This window comes from Mus pahari, chromosome 2, assembly GCF_900095145.1.
Source record: "Mus pahari chromosome 2, PAHARI_EIJ_v1.1, whole genome shotgun sequence".
Lineage (NCBI taxonomy): Eukaryota > Metazoa > Chordata > Mammalia > Rodentia > Muridae > Mus > Mus pahari.
In genome coordinates, this window is record NC_034591.1 from 101,236,684 (window position 1) to 101,243,924 (window position 7,241).

Below are 7,241 nucleotides of genomic sequence, written 5' to 3' on the forward strand. Positions count from 1 at the left end.
TCTCTTTCTTTTCTTTCTTTTCCTTCCTTCCTTCCTTCCTTCCTTCCTTCCTTCCTTCCTTCCTTCCTTCCTTCCTTCCTTCCTTTTCTTTGAGACAGGCTCTCTGGCTGGACCTGGCACTCACTGATTGGCTAGCTGGCTAGTCAATGAACTGCAGCTCCAGCGCCTGCCTATCTCTACTTCCCCAGCACTGAGCTTATGGACATGCGCAGCCACGCCTGGCCTGAGCTCTGAACTCAAATCCTTGTGCTGGTGTGGCAGGGTCTTTACTCACTGGGCCATCTTCCCAGTTCACATCATATAGACTATTTACTACAACACTTTTCTCACACATGTAGCCAAGTGTTTTATTCTAATAAAATCAGTAGAGGTTTTGTTTTTTTTTTTTTTGTTGTTGTTGTTGTTGTTTTTTCAGTAGCTTCCTGGTAACGTAACTCATACTTCAGGAAGTAGTACCTTTTCCCACTATCTCCTGCAAGGACACTGCCTTACCCTGCCCAAGCCTCCATCACCGGTTCAGTCTCTTAGAGCTCAGCCTTTGTGTAAGCAGTCCGGAGTTGTCCCCACAGCCCCCACAGCCCCCACAGCCCCCACAGCTCCTCTTTCTGGCCTGGCTTCCCTGTGAGTCTAGACTGTCCCCAGGGTCCTTGATGGCTCTTGATCTCCCACTGACCAGGGTGACTGATTCTAGCCTGCCTAGCCCAGCTTTTCTCTGAGATGAGCTCTGTCTAACTTGTATGAACTGTTAACTTGACACAACCTAAATCACCCCAAAGAGTCTCAACGGAATAATCATCTTTATCGGGTTGGTCTCGACTGTCAATCAGTATAGGAGGCACAGCCCTCTAAGGACAGGAGCGCTCCCTGGGCAGGTGGTCCTCAGCTGTGTAAGAAAACTGAGTACAAGCCAGCCTGTGGGCCAGCAAGTGCCATTCTCAAGTTCCCTCAGTGATGGACTCTGACCTGAAAGTGTAAACCAAGCAAACCTGTTTCTCCTCTAAGTTCCTTTCTAGTCTGAGTGTTCTGTCACAGGGACAGAAAGGAAGCCAGAAGAGACCCTTTACGCCCGCCCAGAGGGAGATGGTGGGTGCTCCTGTGCTCTTCCTTCCCCCTGCACGGTGCTGACCAAGGTTCCCATTCTGCTCTACGATCCACTGATCAGGCACAAGGTTGCGTGTGGAAGTGTATGGAAGCCCTGTTTCACCAGATACACATACCCAGCACATCAACAGAGCTGACGCTGTCTCTCCAGCGTCCTGCAAACCGGCTACTTCTCAGCCCAGTGTCAGGGGTCACTCACTAACATGCCCAGCCTCCAGCCTCCCCGGAGCCCAGAGTCCTGCCTTCTGCTTTATGTCTAGTCTTCTGCTTCCTGTCCTGACCTCCAGTCCCAGGGAGCTTACCTCACTGCCCCAGGAGGGAGTGAGATTCACCTCACGCTGTCCCCTGTCCCCGCTGTCCCCGCTGCTCTGCCCAGCCTGGCTCTGAGCTCCTCAGCACTGCCCTGAGAGGACTGCAGCTCGTTGGTCCCCGACATGTCTCCAGGACTAGATTCACATCTTGGTCTTCAGTGGGTTCTCTTCTTTCACTGAAGGGATTTTGCTGAGGGCTGACTCAAGTCCTCTCAACGGCCCTCAGGATCCACTCAAGGGGACTTTATGTTTCGAAATTCTGTAGGTCTACCACATCAGAGATCATTCTGGGACCCAAGTGAAGAGGGAAAAAAATCTCATTGTTAAAAACCAGTTCAGTCAAAGGTATGACCACTTGTATCCCAAAATTCAATTTCCTGCCTCTGCTGTTTCTAAGGACTTTCAAGAGAGATTCTACACACATACAGACACACATGCATACTTACACAAACATAAATGCACAAAGCATATGTACACAAACACATACACAAACAAACTTGCTCATACATTAGCAAAATCATGTATACACAAATATATACTTATACACAAATACACATATACAAGCATAAAAACACCACACATGCGTATACATAGACATACAAATAGGTATATTCCCTACAAATGTAAAACACAAACACAGGTGCATACACATACATACAAATGTATGCACACACAAACATATATATGCAAATACACACAAAAGGGCATATGCAAAAACACTGTATATGCATACACATAAGCATGTACACAAATGTGTGCCCGTGTAAATGCACATCACACAGACACACAGAAACACATGCACATGCACACACCACACACAGGTAAACATTGAAACACACATTGTTTTCTTCTTTCTAGTCTGGTGTGACAGTCCTGGCTGGGCAGACACGGAAGCCCTGCACACACAGAGCAATTACTTTGCCCCTCCCCTCTGTGCCCCAACTCTGGGAACCTCAAGTTTGTCTCAATCCTCTCTTCATGTGTTTCATAAATGTGGGATTATGGGATTTCCCGAGGAGCCAGGTGAGTGCCCCTGCCTGGGAGCTGGTGACAGCCAGGGTGTCTCAAGGGTTCACCTGGCTCACCAGTCCCCTCCTCACTGAGAAGTACTGAAGGCACGGTGGTGACTTCCCCGACCTGTTTTCTGGGGGAAACTGTGCCTGCATCAGCTCTTTCCTGTGACCCAGCCTCCAGTTCTCCTCATTTCCTTGCCTTTGCTCTGGAGTGCCCCCACCACTCACACAGCTGGCAGATGAGGACAATGTGGGCAGACTGAGAGTGGCAGAGGCAGACATGCAGAGGGACAGCATGCCAAGAGCCTGTCCAAGTGCCTGTGAGCTGGAGCCATCCTCAAGCGGCTCGTCCCTCGTCACTTACTCAAAATATGGGAGAAAAGGAGAAAGGGAGGGACATGCCCTGTGCAAGCCCCACACCCAGCCAGGCTGACCTGGCACCCAGTTTTCCTAACCAGATGGCTATGGTGTGTGTGTGTGTGTGTGTGTGTGTGTGTGTGTGTGTGTAGGGGGAAGGGAGGCAAATTCCGCTCTAGCAGAAGGCAGGAGCTGCCCCAACCCTTGGTCTCCTGCTAGGCTCAGATCCACCTGTGCTCTTGCCTGGCTTAGGCCTAGATAGTAAACTGATTCCCTGTTGCTTCCGCATCTGCTGAAGTCCTCAGAACTTTCAAAGGATCAGTTTTCAAGTTTGACCAAGAACAAATAGTAAAAGACCAAAGTCTAGAAAGCATTCACGTGAGTAAGCCTGTTCCCTGCAACCCCACCCCACCCACAGACATGGGAGGGGAATGGGCCATTCACACAGAATAGAACCATACACACAGGCATATATATACACACACACACACAGTGGGGCCATTCACACACACATAGTGGGACCATTCATACACACACACACACACACACACACACACACACACACACACTCAAGGACTCATATAGTGAGACTAAATGCTTTTTATATCATTCTCACCCTGACTTGCTTGGTCCTCTCCATCAGGCTAACCCCAGAGAAGAAGAGGAAGGGATCAAAGATGCCTCAGGCAAAGGGAACAAGAAAGGTCAGCACTGTCCAGGGACAGTGCTCCAGGGACAGTACCCTCTTGGACCTACCCAGAAATGACGATACAGCTAGCTGGCTTGGGGACATACCCACTAGGGATAGATGGCTTGGGAGCACCCCACTGGTATTCACTTTGGAAGAGTACACTACTGCAGGTACGCAAGCTCCAGAGAAGTGTGGCACAGTTCTCCCAGGGCCAGAGACTCACTCACTAGCTGGCAGATTCCAGCTCATAGAGCTTCTGAAGTATGGGAGTTAGAGTTGGGGTGTCTGGATCCCCAGGCGTGGTGTTCTGTGTCTGTAACCAAGGGCCCTTGGGGGATGCTGTTGGCTGACTCTTAAGGGAGGTGATGTAGATGCCAGAAAGTGCTAGAAGTATGTAAGGAGCCGGGGCGCCTCTGACACTTGCACTTCAACTATCACCTGGCCCTAAATGTGCTGCAGAGCCTGTAGACCAACAGTTCTCAACCCGTGGATCATGACCCCTTTTGGGGGGGGGGTCAAATGGTCTTTCACAGGAATCACCTAAAATCATCAGAAAGCACAGCTATTGACATTACGGTTCATGACAGTAGCAAAATTACAGTTATGAAGTAGCAACAAAATACTTCTGTGCTTGAGGGGTCGCCACAACGTGAGGAGCTGTATTAAAGGGTCTCAGTATTAGGGAGGCTGAGAGCCACTGACGGAGACAGACTCACTCTATCTGCTCACAACCTGGTCTTCTCAGAGCTGGCCACAGACAGACGTGGGCACACGCGAGGGGAGCGGGCATCCTGAGCGTGCTTGCTCTGTGAGCGTGCGTGCATGTATGTGTTTCCCACTGTCAGCCAGAGCACATGCTGGAAATGCAGGCAGAAAAGAGTGCGTGGATGTGGCCGTCATCGGGGATAAATTAATCCCAGACATGTAAAGTGCTTGCTTTTCTTCATTCTCAGCTCAGCTGCAAATTCAATCACTACTCCTTGCCAGCTACTGAACTGAGGGGACAAGGAAGTACGTGGCTGGGTCTGGAAAATGGGGCGGGGCAGGGGACCCTTCTGGATCGATCTCCCCATCCCCCTTGCTGTTGTCCCAGATCCAGGAAAGAGTGGCAGACATTCCCTAGTTCCCCAGTCAGCTCATACACGCTGGCCTGGAGGCATGAGGGAAGTGGCAGAGAAAGGCTGAGGAGCCCCAGGGCCTAGGGAGGCCTCAACGCTCCTGTGCTCACACATCAGCAAGGAAAACGTGGGTCTCTCACATGGTGTGCATTATCTCTGCAAACTTTCTATGGGCCTCCCTGAGACTTGCTGAGGAGAGGCTGGCTTGTCGCTAGACCCTTCTAAACCAAGGTCTTAGGCTACAGACAGGCCTGGGGCAGCTCCTTAGTTCAAGAGTGTCCCTCAGAGATCAAACTGTCTTTGGGGATCCCCTTTCTGTGGGTTATGTTCATGCCTTCCCTAGACTAGGAAGGGAGTGCACCCCTCAGGTGGCTGCATTCCCTTTCCAGCAGACAGAGATGTGTTATCCTTCTGTCTGAACCAAATGGCTATAGTTGTGTTCAGAGAAAGTGGGCAGTTTGAATATTATTGGCCCTATTAGGAGGGAAATGGCCACTGGCTGAATGATGGCTGCAAAAATGAAGGGACGGGAGATTTTTAGAGTGACTGTCCTTTTCAGAGGGGAGACTGAAATGAGAGGTGGCCATGTACACCCGAGGGGAGTCTTCCCAGCAGAGTCCACAACATGCCCGAAGAACCCAAGGAAAGAACGGTGGGCGGTGACCCCTGTCTCTTGTGTAACTCACCTTACACTTATGGGACAGTGACCTTTTGGTCGTGATTGTCAACTTGATGGGGTTAAGAGTCACTGTGGAAACCAATCTTTGGCCATGCCTGTGAGGAACTGTCTAGATTGGCTTCACAGGGGCGACCCACCCTGAGTGCGGACATACCATTCAATGTACTGAGGCCTTAGACTGGATAAAAAAGAAAAAGATGAACTGAACACTGGCTTTCATCTCTCTGCTTCCTGACTGTGGATGCCATGTTGTCATCTGTCCCCGGGGTCCCGCTGCTGTGACTTCCCCACCAACATGGACTTGCGCCCCTGAACCGTGAGCTAAAATCAACCCTTCCCTGAGGTACCCCTGTTAGACATTTTGTCTCAGCGATGCACAAAGTAACAGATTCATCCAGAGAGGGAGTCTGGGCTCTATCCTATGGCTCCTTTGCTGTGACCCATGTAGATGCCCCTGTCAACTGTAGGCTGGACTGGTGATTTGGGCACAGAGGCCCTTGGCTCTCTCCTTTCCCATGCTTGGCTGCCTGGAACCCAGCCTGGGCTCTGGGAAGAGCTTTAGAAGTTGATGCTCTTCCTTGCCTACCCTAACCCTCACTGGGGATTTGAGCAGCATACTCCTTCCAGATGGGCAAAGGGATCATTTATTTTATTTTTAAAAATAGTTTTTATTGTTTTTGTCTTATTATAAAAGTGATATATATATTCATTATAGAACTTTGGGGAAACAGCTAGCAAAAGGCAGAGTATAAAATAGTCTCTAATCCCATTAACCAGAGAGAACTGTGGCTGGCACTTAATTCTAGAATTTCCCATAAATAAAGTACATGGTAGCAAGCCTGCTATGGTGGCACCCATCTGCAACCCCAAGTTCTGGTGTCAGAGACAGGAAGTTTTGAGTTCAAGGCCAGTGTGGACTTTGTGGGGGGCAAGGAGACTGTGTTTCAAGCATCAAGCAAGCAAGCAAGTTAGTCTTTCCCTCTGATTGTTTTATTAAATACTTAAGTGGGTGGGCCAGCATGGTGGTACACATGTTTAATCCCAGCAGAGGCAGATGGATCTTTGTGAGTTTGTGGCTAGCCTGGTCTACAAAGCAACTCCAGGATAGCCAGGGCTCTGTTACACAGAGAAACCCTGTCTCAAAAAAAAGTAGTGGCATGCTTTCACAATTTTATTTGATCATAACGAATAAACTTACGTCATTTAAAAAAAAATAAATGGATGTAACCAGAGACGGTCATATTAAGCAAATTAAGTCAGACGCAGAAAGACAAATCCTGCATGTTTTCTCTCATTTGTTCTTTCTGGGTTTTATATAGATACATAGAATCATGTGTATATGTAACATGAAAGTGACACTGTATAGGAGACAAAGGGGACCAACGGGACTGCAGAGGTGGAGAAAAGGGAGGGTGGGAGAGGGTAGAGGGGAACATGGTGAAAATAATTATAAGCTTGTGTATATGAACATGGCTCTAAAGCCTAGTGCTATGTATAGGGAATATAAACTAACAAAAATAAAGGCCGGTGAGATGGCTCAGCTGAGAAGGTGCTTGCTTACAACCATGAGGACCTAAGTTTGGATCTCAATATAGAAGCCAGGCATGGCAGTAAGCACTGGTAACCCCAGTACCAGTGCAGGCTGGCACGGGGAGGCAGATCCCTGGACCTCATTACCCAGCCAATCTAGCCAATCACTGATTTCCCGATTTAGAGAGAGACTCTGTCTCAAAAAATAAGGCACAAAGTGTTTGAGGAAAATACCAGATGTCAATCTCTGGCCTCCATCCCCATTCATACATATACATGCCATATCATAGGCTTGGCCCTTTAAGATACTGGTCACTCAAAGCTGGTCATATCTTCATAGCTTGAAGAAACCAGGATCCCCCACCCAAAACATTCAAACATTCAATTCTCTCTCTCTCTCTCTCTCTCTCTCTCTCTCTCTCTCTCTCTCTCTCTCTCTCT